The sequence below is a fragment of the Sebastes umbrosus genome, chromosome 13 (genome assembly GCF_015220745.1).
Source record: "Sebastes umbrosus isolate fSebUmb1 chromosome 13, fSebUmb1.pri, whole genome shotgun sequence".
Classification (NCBI taxonomy): Eukaryota; Metazoa; Chordata; class Actinopteri; order Perciformes; family Sebastidae; genus Sebastes; species Sebastes umbrosus.
The window spans coordinates 30,893,905-30,914,672 of record NC_051281.1 but is presented as its reverse complement, the minus strand read 5'-3'; the positions used below and the strand labels follow the sequence as shown (position 1 = coordinate 30,914,672).

Here is a 20,768-nt window from a genome sequence, read left to right as displayed (position 1 = left end):
GCACTGCATGACAATGTGTGTGAGTTAGTAACAGGAAGCATGTAACAGACACAAGCCTGTAAATGACCCAAATGGTCAACTATATTTGCATAGTACATTGTTTTCATGTGTGTTAATTTTATAGATGTTCATTAATGCTAATTGCATCATGTTACGTTATAAAGGTTGCTTATTTTATTTTGAAAGGGTAACACCGGTAATAGAACCTGTTACATTTCATCATTAAGGCGGGCACTTTTATTTTGAAAGGGTGATTCCTGCAAGAAGTAAAAAGACGATCGGTAAACATGTATGTCGCAAGTGTGTCGTACAGTTTTATTGTTTAGCACCCGGCAGACGAGATCACAAGGTTTGTCTATGTTTCGTTTTTTTTACTAAAATTGATAAGAAGTGACTTTATAATTTAATTTCATAGTTTTTGCTGAGTGAAAAAGTGTGTGGGTAAGCTAGTAAAGACGCCATGTTGGCTTTACCTGCTTGGTGTGAATTCTGGATTACAGCTGCATTTTTATGTGTGATAAAAGCTTTAAAGGGGAACTAATAATTTCTTTTAAAGTTGAATATGCATATCTGTAGCACTCTTATCATAGCTTGTCATTTGTGTACAGTTAAAAATGGTCATATTTAGTTTTTCTTTTGTTCTCTCCGTAGCTCGTACGGTGTGTTCGCAATGTGGTCGCAGTATATTGTTTTTGGAGCAAATAAAGTTTGTCAACCATCAGTTGGGCCAGGGATGCTACGAGCCCTTTGTCTCTCTTTGTTTCACAGTGATCTGCGAAAGTGCAGAGAGAGTGGGTGGAGTTATTACATAGTTATGTTCCCTCTAGTGCTATGATAACTACTGTCTGCCTCTGTGAGATGCAATGTCAGCAACATGGTTTATTGTAGGTCACATGCTTAACCACGCAGAGTTACCCGGTGGTCTGAGTTCAATTGCAGATGAAATGCATTGCTGGCACAAAGTGGTCTAGCTTGTTGGAGGAGAAGGACCCACTTACACAAAGCCAACGAACGCACAAGCCAAGTGTCTAAGCGTTCTAGGGCTCATCAAGTGTGGATAATGGGATAGAGGCACGATCAGTCCAGGCAGTGGACGTGCAATCGCCTTGTGGAGAACCAGTCGACCCAGAACCGAAGAGGCTAGCATAACATGAAGACACAGAAGTGGTATTCAAATATCATGGCACACTGATATCAATGAGCATGAAATACCCTTAAATCCTGCCACAACATCCAAACAAACATCATATAAAGCGTACTTCTTCCAGTATATGAGAAATAAATAAAGGAACTAACAAGAAATCCACAATAACTACAGTTTCCTACACTACATGGTAGGATTGGACTTCCAAACACAATTGATGTTCTTGTTCATGTTAAAAGAAGGTTTTGTGACTCCCAGATGACTTTTAATAGACGGGTTTCTGTGCAACGTCATTAAGAGATGCACACATATATCCCTAGACAAGAACGTTGGAAAATATTGTGTTTATGTACTTATGTTGTTGATAAATTGTATACAGGTAATGGTGTGGCTAAATGAATGGAGGGTGAGAGCTCTCATTTTCAGAGGATCTGTGTTAATAGGTACAGTTTCCATTGGCTGGCCTTTGATGACGTCGCCGCTGCGGATTGGCTGAGGACGACGGGTTGGCCTATTTAGCTTCCGGGAAAACACTGCTGAGACAAGATCGATGGCTGTCCAAGCCCCCAGGGAGTGCGCCGGTCATCGATCCAGACTTTCGTAATGGCCAAACGGCGGTACTGCAACTTCCATGTCCGTCACGTGATGCATTGGGCCCAAAAAGACTTTTTCTCATAGACTTACATTGGGAAAGAGATGTCTGGAACTCAGCGGATCATTTTTTTTTTAGGTGAATCATCTTCCCAGTACGAACACTCTAATAGCCCTTATTTAAATCATTAAGTTTTTAAAGTTGTAAAAGTCGTGTGTTAGCCATAGCCTTTTTCCTGTGTGTATTTTGTGCAAACATTTGTAGCTTAAGTTATATTTGTAAATATATCGGACTTTAATGTTGAAGCTCTAGGGGTGAACCACCAGTTGATTTGATTTGTTTTCTCCATTCGTTTTAAGTTAAGGAGTTCTGTTCAGCCCATGTATTTTTGTTTGTTTCTTTTGTTACAGGGCCTGCACTTCCTGTTTTGTATTTGTAAATAGATTATATTAATAGACATATAGACCATTAAACAGTTGTAAACGTAAACATTCCAGATGTGTCCCAGTTTATTTCCTGTTGCAGTGCAAAGAACTTATAGACGGGTTTCTGTGCAACGTCATCACAGAGATGCGCGTGCAGCTAGAGGTGAGGTGGGGGGCAGAAAGCACGGCGAGTCTAGCAGAGCCGAGCTCCAAAACAGAGATGACGAGGAGTTGTTGAGCAGTAAACTGCACCAACTGCAGAAAAGATGGATTGAAGATGTTTAATATTCTGAAGGGATCACATGCCTTTACTAAAAACAGAAGGAGATTATGGATCCAGGCCTGATGGGTAAAAGCATTCTAGTCACACAGTGCTAGCAAAGCAGCGGGTGGTCATGGCGAGCTGTCACGCTATGCCTTAAAACCTAAAAGTGATCCAAGACTTTTATACGGTTCTAAATTGCTGTAACGTTACGCAACTATGTCGGGGGAACGTTCACTCCGGTATGCCGTAACGTTACATTTTGAAGGGTAGACGTCTGGTCTAGCTAACCTTCGTTTAAATTTGAATCGGACATATCAGCAATATCATATTGACTTTTGGCGTTACGTTTCCGATTGAGGGCTAACTGCTAACGTTACCTAGCAACCAGCAACACACTATTTACTAGAGAGCCATCAAGGGTCTAATGTTAATGTCCACCTGCCCGACATACAGAGAGCTGCTGTGTGACCGGTTGTACTAATAACACGACCCACGTCTCTAGTTTTATATTAACATTCTACCTGTTGAGGAATCTCTGAGGAAAACATGTCGGCAGCCTTCAAGCGGGACTCACGTAACTTGAACTCCGACCGTAGGTCCCCCAAGTCAAATCCCACTATGTCTGGTCTAACGTTACCCATTTCATAACAGGTGAGAATAATAAACAAATATCATACTGCAGGGGTCTATCATGAACAAGAATTTACAAACAATGAGAAATCTACGTTGATTACAATCTTGTGACCGGCTGCCAAAGTGATTTTGCCCCCTGAATGTGCACGCTCCCAGTAATGTTTGTATACAAGAAACCCGTCTATATCGACAGTAGCTGTGGGTGAATTTGAATTATTTGAATTGGACGGTTGAAAGTTGTCTGGTTCACAGGTTGTAGATGACTATCAGTGTAGCGGGTTATAAAGAACACAGGGCTTTATATTAAACAGTAGGTATTGATATTCATCTCACATTTTTGCCCTTCGTCCCCCCACTCCCGCTTGATTTGCATTAACAGCATTTAAAATGGAGGGAGAGGGAACTCTCAGCGGAGTAAGTTGCACTCGACTACATGATCACTGTGACTTAACCTGCACTTTTTCTCTTCTCAGGCGTGAAGGGCACAAGGATCTGAGTGTATTAAACCAGAGGATAGCTGGAATAAAGGCAGTCAATGCAGTGATGGAACTCCTCGCTCGAAATGAACTACCCAGACAGTTTAAGCTTTCAGGTTCTCTGATGAGATATGACACAGGGCCTCTTATTCCCAGAGATGCCCTTGCCCCTAACCCTTTAGAGAGCAGGAGACTGCAGTGAGTGGACACATTGTGTGAGGATTTTTATTCTCAAAATGAGATTTAGTTTTAAGAACTGAGAAATATCCATCCATTTATCCATCAAAAGTGATTTTGCGTGATCACTGTTATCTTTTGATGAAACTTTTCTATCCTGATGGGAGTGGTCTCTTCAAGGTTTGCAGTATACCCATTCATAGAGGGGCCACTAAAACAACAGCATTGGTTATTTGGATCTCGTGTCTTGTGGCAGTACAGTTCCAACTGTTGTCTTCCAGAGGTAAAGGAGGAAGTAGCGTAACATCCAATGGCAATCTGAAACAAATGAAGCAAAGCTAGATCAGGCAGTCAACTTGAGTGGTGCCATGCCATTGTTCCGACGGCCCATTATTCTGAAGCCCAAATAGTCCAAAAAATGTACCGACAGCCATTATCCCGAACAGAAGCACATGCCTAGTTATTAAGCAAAATGACGTCATGGGACCTTCCCGGTTGCAATATTTTTTTCCTACCTACGACCCGCCCTACTCTGCCTCTGGTTGGCCTACCCTGATATTCTTACACTACACCTAACTGATCTCACTCCTCATGCCCGAAGGTAACCAGCCAACCCAACCAACAAAGGCTTCCGATGATGTCATTCTGCATAAGAATTAGTAATGTGCTAGTGTTTGTTGCACGGAGAGTGTGTGTTTTCAGAGCAATGGCCTTTAGGAACAGTGGGCCGTTGGAACAATGGGCAGTCCCCACTTCAGGATCCACCTCTACACTCACATAGTGTACTCTTCTCACTGCAACATATATCCAACGCAGCCTTTCAATCATGGCAGTTTCCTCATACTGTACTAAAGTATCAGTTCCCAGCTCCCTCTTTTGCTGCCACACTGCTCATCTGAAAGCCATGCAGTCACTAGCTGTCAATATGCTACAGTTCAAAGAGCATTTCTAAAGCCCCAAGATTCTATTGTCATACGGAATTATTTTAGATGATTAAAAGTTTTTAATTTAACTTAATTCAAGGTATTAATGTAAATGAACATTGAGTTCACCTGTAATGAAAAGTGAATTGAAATTGCTTTGCCTGATGTTTTTTTTATAAAATCAGAAGAATAGACTTTGATGATCCATAGGATGCAGTCACATTTTTTTATGATTTGGACTAAATAGAAAAAGATGCAAAGGTTTTATATTAAAGGTAGGGTTGCTAGTGCTGTTCAAATTAGGGATGTCCATAATTAACCGTTTAACCGTTAACTGACATTAAGCATTTTAACCGATTAACGCTATAGGTTAAAACGGTTAAAATAAATGTCAAAAACTCAAAAGCTGAGCGGCTCAGAGGAGCGGCTCATCTCTTTAAGGAGAAAAGCTGGTCCACCTTAACAGCCCACCTTAAGAGACAGAACCGGATTTGCAGGATACAGGAAGTCGGCTGCGGTCTCTCCAGCTCGCTTGAGCGGAGTGGAGGAGTTGTAGTTTCATAGCATTTATTCAGCGACAAATAAACTGTACACACACTGCTACACCTACGTTCACAACTATAACACCACCAACAACCTCACACTCACCGCCAACACACACACACGCTCTGTTGGAAACTCACTAAAGTTACTCAGACTACGTGTGCGGCGGTGAGCACGAAGCCTCCGGCAATGCTAGAGCTGCTAACGTAGCACAAATACACACACTGTTTGACACTCACTAAAGTTATACCGGGCAGACACACAGCTGACAACCTGCTAAACTAAACTAAATGTGTGGTGGAGACTTTTACTGGGAAAGTGGCTGCATGTCCGCGACACTACACGCAGCATCATAGCTGCTAAGTTAACGCTCCCGGACGGTGAACTGGAGACTCCCGTCAACCAATATCTGTTGTGCTCCTGCAGCTGGTACGAGGCACAAATCTTGTCGGTTAACGGTTAATAATCGGTTAACGAGGGTCGGTTATCGATTAAGAACATTTTTCAAAATGAGCATCCCTTGTTCAAATACAGTTTTGTTATATTTGCTGTAATTCTCTTTACATCCCGACAGCAATCAATAAATCAAATGCTTTAACGAAAAAAAATAAATATATATAGGCTAAAAACTAATTGGTATTTGTGGCTGTCGCAGGACTGTAATAAACGCGTCCAATCATTTCATCCATCCCAAATGAGATTATTAGACAGCCTCCATGTCTGTGTACCTGCCTGCCTGCACTCTACCCGTGAACTCTTTGCATGTCACCAGAATCTTCCAAAAGCTGCTAGTTTGACAGCTGTCAGTACTAACAATAGCCATGTCCGTTGTTTAAGTTAATAATAATCATTTTGGGGGAGTGGCTTTGGCGGGAAGCCTGGATGGACGGGCTCTCAGTGTCGCCAACTTGGCGACTTTCTCGCTACCTTTAGCAAATTTCGGAGCTGCTAGCTGCTAGCTGCTAGCTACTCTCATTGGAAAAGAGTTGGCAACGCTGGGCTGGGTTTATTGGTTGGATCATTTTTAAAACCTAGTGTATTCTTGCTAGTCTCTCAACATTACTGACCCTAGCTTTAAACAGTAGGTCGTTCAGGGAAACATTCAAAGTACTAACAGCCGATGTAGGCAGTTGCCATAGTAACACCATTCACAGTAGTACATCCATTTATCAATCTGTAACAATGAGACATGAAGAGTGGCATATCAAGAAGTTTAATAAAGCATCAATATAAGTATAACCATTCTCAACTGATGGTTGCTGTTCTAAAGCAACATGAATTCCATAAATAAATACAACCAAACCTGCTTATTATATATTTATATTAATCATTTTAGTCAGTTATATTTAGCAAGCTCTCGAAGTATGCATTCAAGTCTATTATGTCGATTCCTTTTCCAACTCATTCTGAAATCTCTAGTTGAGATTGGAAAATCATGTTGAGACCCATTATATTTATGTCTCACATTGTAGGACATGTTTTTTAAAAACATCCAAGGTTGATGTCAATATTTCATATCTACACTGGTTGTGTGCTCATAATTCTCCTGCGGGTCTCTGTTCATAACACACAGGTGTAGTCTATACAAGCTTAATCACTTCAATATACCTCATTATAAACAGATAAATGCTTCATCAAGCAAATATGTTCTTGCTTGATGACAATTGAACAGCAATGGAGAAAACTAAGAGGATTGTTGATTGTGACCTTTGTGGAACATTATGCAGTAGGGCTATGGTGTTGAGTATTGGTCACCATAGATCCTCATGGAAGTTGTCCGAGCCAATATTAGATCTTATGTTTGACTAAGCACATCATGTATAGGAGAAATGTTCACTCATGGCATGTATTTGATGGCAAATAATTATGAGCTACACATCTGTCTTCCTTGATTTGCATAAGACTTGATAGAAACACAGCAATTACTTTGAAATAACAGGAAACAAGCCGTTTTTATTCTCCCAAAAAAAAACTCCCCTGCACCTGCTTTTGAAATGTATCATTTTAAAAGCAAAAACAAGAAACAATGTCAGGATTCCACCATCTTGAATACAGTAAGATCTCCCATGTGAAAATAATCAATAGTTGAATGTGACAGGGTAATGAGGTAGAAAACAATTCATCTCTTTCATATTCACACAGTATGCAAAACGTGTGTCTGTTATAGTGGGATGGTCTAATCAGCATTTAATTTATTCAACAAGTTGTCATTTGCAGATGGCTTATTCAAGGAGAATGGAGGGAGAACGGACCTTCCAAAACACAGTTTGGGCTGCCAGTGAAATGTTAATAAACTGACATGGGAAATGTCAAATCCAATTTTAGTCTCATCTCATGAAGCTTAAATAACCACTTAGAGTTTAGATTGGGGGGGACAGTTTGGTGAATATTGGAATTTCATCAATATTATACACCTAGATATCCACAGCTGCTTCCATAACACATCTCAAGCCAGGAAATGACAGTTCAGTCTCTCCTGGATTATTTATAGATGTTGTTTAAACAGGGTGTTTTGAATGCATGCTAAAAGAGAGAATTGGAGTGACTTGTTATATATATAAATATATATTTAGCTTTTGAAAACATTTTAATATTAAAATAATGCAAGAATTGATATTAGATGTAACTAAGTTTTGAATTACAGTAAAGAAATTAGAATGTTTAAGAAATTATAAAATGTAATGTATGAAACATAGAAGAAAGTATTCCCCTTTCATCTGGACTTACTGTACATGAGCCACTGATAAATGTTCTAACAATAGTTACTTGAAGACAATCATATGAAAACCAGACCAATTTACTGTAGTTAACATTTATTACAGATGTCGTCATGTTTGCTTACATGACGTAACAGAAGTGCACATTAGGACTGTCACAATATCAATTTTTCTCAATACGATTATCATGGCAAAAAATATCACAATAACGATATTATCGCGATATCATTAAAAAAATTATGCAATCACTTAAAATACATCTTTAACTTTATTTGGTCCAACGTTTCTTTGTTTTCTTTCCAGAACAACAGATAGCAGTGTGTTTCACATGTCAGAGTGTGTCTGAACTGAATAAACTAATAGAATAGAATAAATAGACTGAGCTGACCTGCTCCTTTTTCTCTCCCTGATGAGTTCTCATGTTTCTTGAATGCTGCTGCCTGACCACAAGAAAAGTACCAGCTGTCACTGTCTGGTTGAACAGACCTTGATTAAGTTAACCAACTTTACTTAGCACATACATTAGCTAGCTAGCTAACATCATTCACTATCACCGGTGGGGTCCGAGCTAGCTAACACCGCCCAGCTCCGGCCGGTTGAAGCTGAGCAGTGCCGGCCAGCCGGGACCCGCCGGTGGTGGCGGGTGGCTCGGCTGGTGGAGCCGGGTGGTGTTGGCCAGCCGGTACCCGCCGGTGGTGGCGGGTGGCTCGGCTGGTGGAGCCGGGTGCTGTTGGCCAGCCGGGACCCGCCGGTGGTGGCGGGTGGCTCGGCTGGTTGGAGCCGGGTGGTGTTGGCCAGCTGGAGCCCGCCAGTGAAAGGGAACGAGCCAGCCAGCCAAAGCCAAGCAACGCCAGCCGACCGGTTCACTATCGCTGGTCTCGGTTGGCTAGCATTGCTTGGCTTCAACTTAGGTACGTTAGCTGGCTAGCTCACGTAGTCATTCACTAACCAAGATATGCTAACGTTGTACTCGTATAACTCAACTATATAACTTTATCTATGCTAACATTAAAACTTCCTCGCTCTACGGTGGTGAAATGTTCAGCATGATGATTGTGAAGGTGACTATGCAGCATGTTTGAAGTATTCCCTCCTTTGGTTACTGTAGCTCCACATTCCCTTCACACTGGAGCAGTATCAAGAAGGACTTTGTTTTTCTTGCACAACCCAAAGAATTCCCACACTGCAGAGTTTACGTGTTTAGCAGGGCGATAAAGTATCTCCTCTTCATTTGTCGTCATTTTGACAGAATCATGAAGACAAGATGTGCACTTGCTTGTGTGTGTTTACTTTATAGTCTGTTTGTGGCGCGCGTGTATGACGTCATGTCTGCGACAACCTTTTGCGGGAGAACACAAAAGAGAAACAGGTAAACCAAGAGCTAAATGCCATTGTTGTTGTTAAACACACTATATCATGGCTGGATTATCTACATGATATTACCATTTTCATGTTTTTAATACCGCGATTACCACAAAAATGGTATACCGCGACACCCGTAGTGCATATATCGGATTCAGTGTGGACACTGTATAGGAAGGTGATTTACAGCGTCCGGGCCCCGGTGCGCTGCACTGGTTGCACTGTTGATATTTACGCCACCAGGATCTACCAGATAACAGTTAACTGTTTCAATTTGTTTGTCTAACTCACAATATAAATGTTTATACAGCTTATAAAAAACTAAGAATGAGACAGCCTGCTAACAGCATTGATCCTCTCCTTGACTTTATGGGGACAATTGGGCACAGGGAGGTTGTAGTGACAGGGCACTTTATATTGTAAAGATGCCATGATCACACTGCTCTCTATCAGGAAAAAACACAAGACGTGGTGCTCAAATTTAATCCAAATAACCAACAGTATTAAGAATGCCTGTTTGATCGATACAAGGGCAAAATACAGGACATCGTAACATGGCGCTGCTCAAACACAACCAATGGCCCGTATAATGTGCCACGCCACATGTTACATGAAGAGGCTCCTTTGGTCTACATGTGAGATGCAGGCAAGGACAGAGAGGGCACGACCTTTGGCATGACGCACCACATTACGGTGTCACAGCCAGTCACACTCCATCTCCTCTGGGCTTGTTACAGCAAGACACAGTCTGTCAGGTGTCCCATGAGTGCTAGACTGTGAATACACCCCCGCAGATGTGAGCAGTATATGCCGTCTAATTAAGCAGTTCATTAATTCATTTGTGTCATATTACGTGACATGGCGGTGCCCTCTACTGTTAAAGCGACTTCCTGGTGGGCTTACCTGAGGGGAATCTGTAATGGCTTCGGATAAACGTTGTGGACTAATCGGTTCAGCATAAACACACTGACCAGCTTCCCTCAGTATAATTAATAGAAGTCAGCGATAACAGCATTATGTCAGGCTGAATGTCAGTTATTTATGAAATGACGGTGAGCGTGCTTCACACGGTTGAATCACATTAGTGTTAAAGTTAATGTGTGAATGTGAGATGTGTCTCCGGTCCAGTGAAAGCCTATCAAAACACTCCTGTAGGGTGTTACATACAACATTTAGCACCCACCAAAACTGTCAGAAAATAAAGAAGTCGTGTTACAGCGATCAAAAAGAAAGAGTTAATGAGGATAGGAAAATGACTGCTTTGGTACTGAACTTGAATCCCCCCCCGTCATGGATTTATATGGTTTTATGAATCACTTATGAGACTTCCAAATGATCAGTGGGGGGGTGGTGATGTCACAAAAGTACAAGCCATAATCCTCATAATCTGTAATCCGAAAACACTCTACCTGCCAGGAATTAGCCACATTAACCTCGTAGGAGAATGTGGTGTTTAGATTTAATCCGGTCGAGAGGCTCTGCAGCAGTTGTCAGACCGTTTTCTAGGTTCAGCTTTGGGTTATATTATTTGCTACAGCCGTACAAATACAACTCTTCATATCCTGTGACAGTTGGAACAAAGGAAAACATCTTCTCTTTATATCTCATCCCTTTTCCCAGCATGCACAGGGCGGAAGGCAGGGAGACAGTGTGAACAGGTCACCGGTCCATCACAGTGCCAACACAGAGCTCACACATATGAAAGCCCACAGAGACCGACACAGAGTGCTGGAGGGCAAAGGCGTAAATACAAGAATAACACAGTCTGGGACACATTGCATATGACCACCATGTCCCTGCTTTATTGGCAGGGACCCTCTTTTCCCCTCCACATATTTATTCTATTTTGTGTTGCTCTTTGTTAGGAGTGGGCGATACCAAGTAATACAGGGCCAGCATTGCCGAAATAGATAATACTTATCAGATGCGTGTTAAAAAACAGGACATTTTTTATAGGCAAATAGCAAAATATGTTTTTTTTTTATTTTCGTAAATTGAATGTGCGATATAAATATATTTGCAGACAAGGGCTGCCAAAGTTAATGCAATAACGCGTTAACGCAATTTTTTTTTAAAGGTCCCAAATTGTGTGTGTGCTTTATATTATAAAGCAGGTTTAAGTGCTTTATAAATACTTTGAAAGTATCGAAGCGCTCAATATACGGAGAAATACACATTCAGAAATTGTACGTTTGAAAGAAGGATTTCTGTGATGTCACAAATATACGATATTTAGACCATTACATGGTTTTAAATGTAAACATTCTAAATGTGTCCCAGTTTATTTCCTGTTGCTGGGTATGTTAATGACATCAGCTGACAGGAAGTAAACATGGACCCAAGTTGTTGCCAGGCAACGCAATTTGTTTGCAATTCCGCTGAAATGCACTAAAACGGAGCGTTTCAGACAGAGGGTAAATACAGGTATATTCAAGCAGACGGTATGAGGAAATTTTTTTTTAACATTACAGAATGTAAACATGTTCTAGTAGAAACACAAAATACAAGTATGAACCTGAAAATGAGCACGATATGGGACCTTTAACGTCACTAATTTCTTTAACGCATTAACACAACCTATGGATTTTAGGTTGTAGCGGGCTCAGTTTTAAAGCTAGAGTGAAGATACTGGCATCATATGAAACTACAAAAAACCTAATGAATCCATTGGTACCAACCAGGTCGTACTTACGTGAAGGAGGCTAAATAACGCTCCAAACTTACTCTAAATTTTGGCGAGGAAAAACTGGCATGGCCATTTTCAAAGGGGTCCCTTGACCTCTGACCTCCAGATCAGTGAATGTAAATGGGTTCTATGAGTACCCACGAGTCTCCCCTTTACAGACATGCCCACTTTATGATAATCACATGCAGTTTGGGTCAAGTCATAGTCAAGTCAGCACACTGACATACTGACAGCTGTTGTTGTCTGTTGGGCTGCAGTTTGCCATGTTATGATTGGAGCATATTGTTTTATGCTAAATGCAGTACCTGTGAGGGTTTATGGACAATATCTGTCATTGTTTTGTGTTGTTAATTGATTTACAATAATACATATATACATACATTTACGTAAAGCAGTGTATGAATAAAGTAAGAGTTTTAATTATGAATTATTACTATTATTTACAAATTACCACACATTTCTTGACCTTTTCTGTCTAAAATAAATATCAATGACATTTATAATGAAACGAAATGGCCATTAAAAGGCAAACTCTACGTAGAAAGAAAGGGCTGATAGCAGCAGAAACGCTGCCGGTGTGGACAACCCGCGCGAAGTTCAGCGAGGCAGCTGCCACGTGCTCCTCACGCGGGCACCGTGTCCCCGCCGTTAGTCATGGAAAAAAAGGTCGTTGACGAACATATTTCATCGTAGTTTTCATTAATGAAATTAACGCTGCCCAAAATGTGGAGCTATTCCTTTAAAGGTACAATTTATTTCCCCCTGGGTTGAAAGATGTCACTGTACCAAATCATCACATAGTGTGTGGATTTCAGTCATCTCCACAGGGGTGATAAGTCAGCAGTGACCACTCCTGCACTCCAAATGTATCTGCCTGGCCCCGCATGAAGCCATAACTCATGCTGCTTCTTCATTACCTGGGATCCTGTGTGCCTTGACCAGCTTTGTTCTCCAGTGGAGGGCGTCCATTAATCCCACACTGCAATAATCTCCACTATCTTAATGATGCCACCAAGAAAGACAGAGACAAAGGAGTAGGTGAAGACAATAGTTTTTGTTCTCTTAAAACATGATGAACCTTTGGAAACGCTCAATCTTGTTATCTCACTTACTGCTTCCAATCAAAGCGTTTGTAATGGAAGCCTGGGTTGTAGCAGTGGAACAGCAGGGAATCAATTGGCTAAACTACAGTATAAGGCTTTAGCTTAAATGTTTTGGTTAAAAAGCGCTTTTTTCCTTACTGTCCTCAGGTAAGTCAATGACTCCCACTATCAGGGGGCTTTCAGAAGGCTTCATGATGATTCGGTCACGGTTCAATAATGCTGGGAGTTGGAACCTAAATGCAGATACAAAGTCAGAGTAGCAAAGAAGCAAAACTTTATTTTAGACTTTAACACTGAATGACTCTTACAGTAAGTAATCATAATTGCCAGCAGTGTTATTAACAAAGGTCACCTTAGTTGGAATGGCATTTAGTGGCATATGTTGCTTATAGAAGTCTGGAAATTGGCCCTAATGGGTTTTCAAAGCACATGGCTGCTGTTGCATCTGTTAACAAATGGGAACAGTCTGTAAGCCGTGGTGAACTCCAGAAAAAAACACCAGTGTTAAAGAGGAACAACGGTCACAAGGTGAAATGGAATACAATGACAAATACTGCAACCTAACACGGCGCCCTTTGTATCAGTGTTTACTGTGGTTACTTTTTTACGTCAACTCCTCATTCATGACATTTTAAGTAGGGCTGTCAAAGTTAATCATTTTAAGGCCACTAATTTCTTTAACGCATTAACACAATTAATATTTCGGAGTTCATAGCGGGCTTAATTTTAAAGCTAGAGTGAAGATACTGGCAACATATGAAACTATAAAACCGGATGAATCCATCGGTACCAACCATGTCATACTGGCTTGTTGCGACGGAATCTAAATAATGCTCTAAACTTACGCTAAATTTTGACGAGGAAAAACTGTAAAAGGGGTCTCTTGTCCTCTGACCTCCAGATCAGTGAATGTAAATGGGTTCTATGAGTACCCACAAATCTCCCCTTTACAGACATGCCCACTTTATGATAATCACATGCAGTTTGGGGCAAGTCATAGTCAAGTCAGCACACTGACACACTGACAGCTGTTGTTGCCTGTTGGGCTGCAGTTTGCCATGTTATGATTGGAGCATATTGTTTTATGCTGAATGCAGTACCTGTGAGGGTTTCTGGACAATATCTGTCATTGTTTTGTGTTGTTAATTGATTTCCAATAATAAATATATACATACATTTACATAAAGCAGCATATTTGCCCTCTCCCATGTTGATAAATGTATTAAATACTTGACCTTTACGGTACATTTTGAACAGATAAAAAATGTGCGAATCATTTTTGGTTAATCACGGACAGTCATGCAATTAATCGCAATTAAATATTTTAATCAATTGACAGGCCTAATTTTAATATTACTTTCTCTTCATCCTGTAGTTACATACATTGATGCCATTATTCTTAAAGGAACAATATGTCTGACTGACCACAGGCGTTGAAAATGGGTAACAGAAGTCCAAATTCAAAACATTGGAGCTGTCGCCCGTCCGCTCCTCCGATGTGACTGATAGCAGTTAGCACACATTTTCGCAATTTGAGGGTTACCTTCTAGACACGACCGAGTTAGCCTCTGGCCAGCAGCAATAGTAGACGGAATCACTTCACCGGCTGTGTGTCTCAAATACTCGATAACCATCTGCACACGGACCACAGAGAGATGTGCCGAGGCTTTTCAGGTCGGGTAGAATCTAATGTTGTGTTATCTCTGTTGATCCAGTTGGTTTGCTTGCTTTCATGGCTGCAGAAGGCTGTTTGTGTGCCAGTTTGATTTATATGTGGCAACGGGGTGTTGAAATGGGCAGTGGATGGGATCACATCGACCAAAACAAAAACAGACATTCCGGATCGGAATGGAGAACATATTGGCTGTAGTATTGTTTTTTTTTTTATTTTATTGCAAGACAAAAGACAATCCATTAAAGTGGCAGTAGGCAACAATATTTTGGCATAATTTGGCAAAAATTCCATAATAACCTTTCAGCATATTGTAATTCAAGTGATCTGAGAGAAAACTACACCTCTGCACCTCCTCATGGCTCTGTTTACAGGCTTTAGAAAATCTTGCCCGTGACGGCAGACTTTGACCAATCACAGGGCATTTCAGAGAGAGCGTTCCTATTGGCTGTTCCACAAAAGGAGATGCGCGTTCATGTCTGGTCTCTGTAGATAGTGAAAGACTCGGTCAATGGCGGAACAACCTACTGAAAAGCTTGCTATTCCAGCATTGGCAGCAACTGCCTACACCTCAAAACAACCCAAAAAAAGAAAGACAGACTTTCAAAAAGACAGTCCAAAAGAGAGTCCGACAATAAGCGGAATAAAACGCGTGTCAATATCGGCGAAGCGTTTCAGCGGTGGAGAGATCTCCGGGACAGCATCGGCCTCACGTTGGACTCCGAGCTTGCAGTTCTTCTCCTGGACAGGTAAGCTACTAACTTCGTTTTCCTGTAATATCTAAATGTTTTGTACTGATTTGTTTGTAGGTAGCTTTACCGTGAAAGCAGGCGATGAGTAGCCAGGTTGAAAGTACGTTAGCCTTCTGCTAACCGTAGCCCGAGGCTTGCTGCGGCTAATTCAAGTCCATGTTTATGTTTACGTAGCTACTGTAGCTGATCCTTGAATCACAGTCTGTCATCTCAAAGGGCTTTAGAGACCCATAAGTTTACTAAGAGAAAGAACGGACGGTAATTCCCATAGAATTGTCGCTATATAACGACACATCACAGTCAGTAGTACTCGATACAGTAACCTGTATGAGTAGCGTTACTCATACAGTAACGTTACTCATACAGTAGTGTTACTCATACAGTAACGTTACTCATACAGTAGTGTTACTCATACAGTAACGCTACTCATACAGTAATATGTATGAGTAGCGTTACTCATACAGTAGTGTTACTCATACAGTAACGTTACTCATACAGTAGTGTTACTCATACAGTAACGTTACTCATACAGTAGTGTTACTCATACAGTAACGTTACTCATACAGTAGTGTTACTCATACAGTAGTGTTACTCATACAGTAACGTTACTCATACAGTAGTGTTACTCATACAGTAACGTTACTCATACAGTAGTGTTACTCATACAGTAGTGTTACTCATACAGTAACGTTACTCATACAGTAGTGTTACTCATACAGTAACCTGTATGAGTAGCGTTACTCATACAGTAGTGTTACTCATACAGTAACGTTACTCATACAGTAGTGTTACTCATACAGTAACCTGTATGAGTAGCGTTACTCATACAGTAGTGTTACTCATACAGTGACCTGTATGAGTAGCGTTACTCATACAGGTTACTGTATGAGTAACAGTAACGCTACTCATACAGTAACGTTACTCATACAGTAACGCTACTCATACAGGTTACTGTATGAGTAGCAGTAACGCTACTCATACAGTAACGTTACTCATACAGGTTACTGTATGAGTAGCAGTAACGCTACTCATACAGTAACGTTACTCATACAGTAACCTGTATGAGTAGCGTTACTCATACAGTAGTGTTACTCATACAATAACCTGTATGAGTAGCGTTACTCATACAGGTTACTAATTATGGTAGCATATGAGTTATATCCTGCATTCTTGGTGGTTATATTCTGGTCTCAGAGTTTGTGATGAGCAGTAATGTGATCTTATTCTCTTATTATTTCATTGTGCTTAGTATGACATCACTTGATTTGAATGCTGACCGCATCAATGTAGAGGAGTTCAACGACATTCAGAATTCCATATAAGTTTATCTGTTTTTGAATTTCCTCTTTATATTTTGAGCATGTGCCCCTTTGTATATTGGTGCAAGATAATATTACTAAATAATTTGATCCTGTCTATAGCATTGACTGGGCAGATGACACCTTGTGCCACGCTGAAGAGACAGAGTCTGTCTCATCTTTGGAGGAGGAGGAGGAGACCAGGGAAGTCGACAGTGATGGAAGGACCCTGTTACCAATGCAGCGTGCCAGGCCCATGGACCCTTTCAGGTGACGGTCAAATCCAGGGCCACAGCTGCCATCATTGAGTGGGTGAGTATTTATTTTACAGTATTGATATTATGTTGTCTTTTAAAATGTTTTAACAATGTAAGCAGCAAATCGTAATTGCTGCATCACAAACTGTTACAAACTGCCTTGGTGGGAATTGGGCAAGGCTGTGAAGAATCTTGTACATTGAGCTGACACCAGCCAGGAACAGCCATTTTTGGAAAATATATGTACTTCATGACTTTGGAGTGTGTGGTACTTTTTGCCCATATTATGTGTTGTATAGTGCAAAATATATGCAGCACCGCACTAAGCTTTGATATGCACAATAAAACCCATTTTGCTTTCTGTCACTCTTCTTTTTTTTCTAGACGTTTCCCTCTGGTCATATTGTGTGGCGTTCAAGTTCACAGTCCGCTCTCAAGTATGGGATGCTGATAGGGGACTTCATGTTGGCTGTCAATATCCTCCTCTCTGGAAACAACTATGCGAAAGTGGCATTACTGTTCAAATTTATGAACATGGGGATGGTGGGAAGGTCCACATTTTTCAAAATACAGGACACCTACTGTGTGGACACCATAAAACAGTTCTGGGAAGAAAAGCGAGGATTAGTTATTTCCCAGCTAAAGCCCAAAGCCAGTGTCGTGGCCCTGGGTAAGTTCTATTTTGACATAGATTTGTGGATCTGTGGCACACAGAGCACTCATTGAGATAGTGCTAAATGCACGCTGGCTGGGTGAAGTAGTGAAGTACCTGGGATTTAGGTATGTGGGCATGGGTTTTACATGTAATGTTTATGTTCACAAGTATTTAACTCAAACAAAGGAAGCTCCTGGCTTACTCCCTATAAACCCACATAGGGAAGAAAAAAGTGAGTAAATCTTGGGAAAGATCATGCAGAGAGTGGGTCCCTTTTTGAAAAATCTCTAAAATACAGATGATTGTAAATCATGCAGTGACTTGATCAAAGTCCTTTTTATTTTTTTACTGTCCACCACTGATTGTGACTATATGTATCAACTAATGACTAATGACAACATAAAAGATCTAACACTTGTTTTTTACTGTTTAGGTCTACAGCAGAACTTGAGTCCTTTCACAACCACATACTGATGTATGCCAGCAAGAGATTCAGTTTCACCCCGCCCGTCTATTCAGCTCGCACCCTACTTGCTGGTTTGGATTATAATCATCATGTCCACCGACCAGTGCAGAGAAAAGCTGATGGCTCCATTGAGTAAGTTCTTAAAATTGACAACAGTATACCCACTAAAACGGAAGTATATTAGTTTTATAATATAAGGTCAAATTTATACATGAATAATTATAATGAATGTTGCCCTTGCACAGGCAGCAGTTTTGCAAATTTATCACAAATTCATTTTTCAATAACCATCTTTTCCTGTTTCGGTCATATGCTAATTTCATTATGTCAGATACCGGAAGCTGTACAACAAGAAGTCGCGGAAGTGGAGCCTGTACACAATGAAGGTCGACAAGGACTATGGCTACATTCCTGACCTCTAGAGGGCCATCCTCCGTAGCCGCACCACAGCAGACAGAGGCATGCCGCGTGTGAGACGCCAGAGGCCTGATGACCCGCGGCAGTATGGTGTGCTATGTGGTATTCCACCTCCAACCACAGAGGAGCTACTGCACACACAAGTCAGTCGACGACAAGGTATAGAAGTTCTTTCAGTGGGCCTCATTCAACATCCCTTCTTCAGAAACCCAAATTGCATGTTTTCACACTAACCCTTGCAGCCTTCACAACATAGTTTCTCATTACACTGATTCTGATTTTAGTTGATAAAGGTTGCATATAGATTTTGTTAATTACAAGCAGCTTTTTGACGACTACAGAGATGTTATATGAAAGGTATCATTTATGATAATGTAAAGACATCACGCATTGACACACAAAAAGAGACGCATTGACATATTGTCATTGAAATAATATGGTACTATAGCATGAGAGGCAGAGTAAGAAACTTCTCAACCAACAAAAGACCAGCATAGAGTTGCATGCTAAATAAGTTATTATATATGCATTACAGCAGCCTTTTAAAAAATATTATAGCCTATATATATGGCCTATATGTGTGACGTTATAGTCAAAACTAAACAACTGATTTCAAAATTCTAACATGCTATTCTTTGTTCATTCGCAGGGCCAAGGACTACCTAAGTGAGCAGCCGACCATAGGAGAAGACGTGACCCCTGCGACACCTCACCTGAGTCGATCCCACCTACACCCCTACTATGGCCACCACTCAAAAATACTGACCAGGGGTCAGACATGTTCTATAGGCCTAGCCCCACTGAAAGATGGTGTACTTATTTTTTAATTTACCTTTTTTTAAGCTTTTTTTGTGGTGTGTTATGAATGTTTGGGATTGTCATCTATATTTTTGAATGTAATAAAAGTGTTACCCAAGTGAGCTGAATTTCTTTACTGCATGGTATTGACACTGGCAGTCGTGAACAAAAAAAGCAGGTGGTCATCCTTCAATGGATTTATTTGTACAAAAACAATGGCAAGAATAACAATAAGTAAAATATAAATACTCTACAAAAATATCACATCACACAGGAGGGGTGGGGGGGGGTTGTTTCAGAGCCTGTGTGGGATAAAGCCCACATATTGGTGGTGGGGGTCAGGATATCTGTCCCTAATCCTCCACACACAACAGCTGGGAATTACAGTTCTGTTACCCCGCCCCAAGGCTCCATACTGCCACACAACAAACTACCGGTAAGCAGCATACCGGAACTGTCTGTTGTCCTCTCCGGGATTGGGTACGTCCTGCTGAGCCCTAATGTCGTTCCAGATCCTCCTGGCCAGGCGAAGGACACCCTCATGGAGGATGTAGAGGTCCACATGAGGTAGCAGGGAAATGCAGTTCTGTGGTGGCTGGCCACAGCACTTCCTTTCCACGTCAGTGGGCATTTCCCTGCACCTCATGCAGACACACCTCAGGTTGATTGGGGTCCTGGCCAGGAGGACCTGGTGGAGGAGCGCTGACCATTAGATCAAATATGAGGCTGGGATCCCTCAACAGACATCTCCCCAGAAGCTCCTGACACTGCTGCAGGCTCAAACACTGAATTCTGGCCTAGAAAGACAGTAGATCAGGGAAAAAGTATTACTTTATTTATGAATAAACAATAATGATCATAATGTGGACATAAAGTATGGACATGTTATATTTTGAGATACCTGTTCATCTGATATCTGTCGAGCTTGTAGTTGTTGTACTCTGCTGAAGTCATCTTCAGCCAGAGGGTCTTCAAGCTGACTCTGTCCTCTCCCCCGGCCAGACCCTCTGCCACGTCCACGTCCACTAGCTCGCCCTCTTCCTCGCCCTCTTCCTCTTCCTCGTCCATTCGTAGCCGGCTGCTCCAGGACATAGTCAGGATCTGACTCGACGGTGCTCTGTTAGTAATAGATATGTAACAAATGTAAAATTACCATTTCCATTATGAATAACATGGTCATGGTTTTATTTATTTTCAGATGTGTAAAGTTATCTATACAGACTAAAAACAGTAAAGTTAGAAAGATAGCATTACTGAAACTTGAAGAAGCAACTGGCCGTTGGCTAACGTTAGCCAGCTAGCTATGCTATAGATTGAATAAAACATTGGGCTACGTTGTTTCTAAAGTTTAGCTCGTCATTTCGTCTAGAAAATAAACAATTGCTTTTATTCGGTCTATAAACGAAA

The 20,768-nt window shown here is 41.1% G+C and overlaps 2 long non-coding RNA genes across 4 annotated transcripts in view; both read left to right on the top strand.

The window, feature by feature from the left end:
• LOC119499883 overlaps positions 1–2,024 on the top strand; it is a 67,557-nt gene extending 65,533 nt beyond the window's left edge. Inside the window, exon 4 of the long non-coding RNA XR_005209471.1 lies at positions 2,007–2,024. This is a non-coding gene — a long non-coding RNA (uncharacterized LOC119499883). The remainder of the gene's footprint in view (positions 1–2,006) is intronic.
• A 14,807-nt stretch (positions 2,025–16,831) lies between these two features.
• LOC119499878 lies at positions 16,832–19,483 on the top strand. Of its 3 annotated transcripts, none has more exons than XR_005209467.1 (4): positions 16,832–17,080; positions 18,114–18,278; positions 18,478–18,722; positions 19,213–19,483. It is a non-coding gene; the product is annotated as an uncharacterized LOC119499878 (long non-coding RNA). The 3 variants fall into 3 exon arrangements; XR_005209466.1 differs by lacking the exon at positions 16,832–17,080 and adding an exon at positions 17,723–17,805; XR_005209465.1 differs by lacking the exon at positions 16,832–17,080 and having other exon boundaries at positions 17,827–18,278.
• Positions 19,484–20,768: the final 1,285 nt, after the last annotated feature.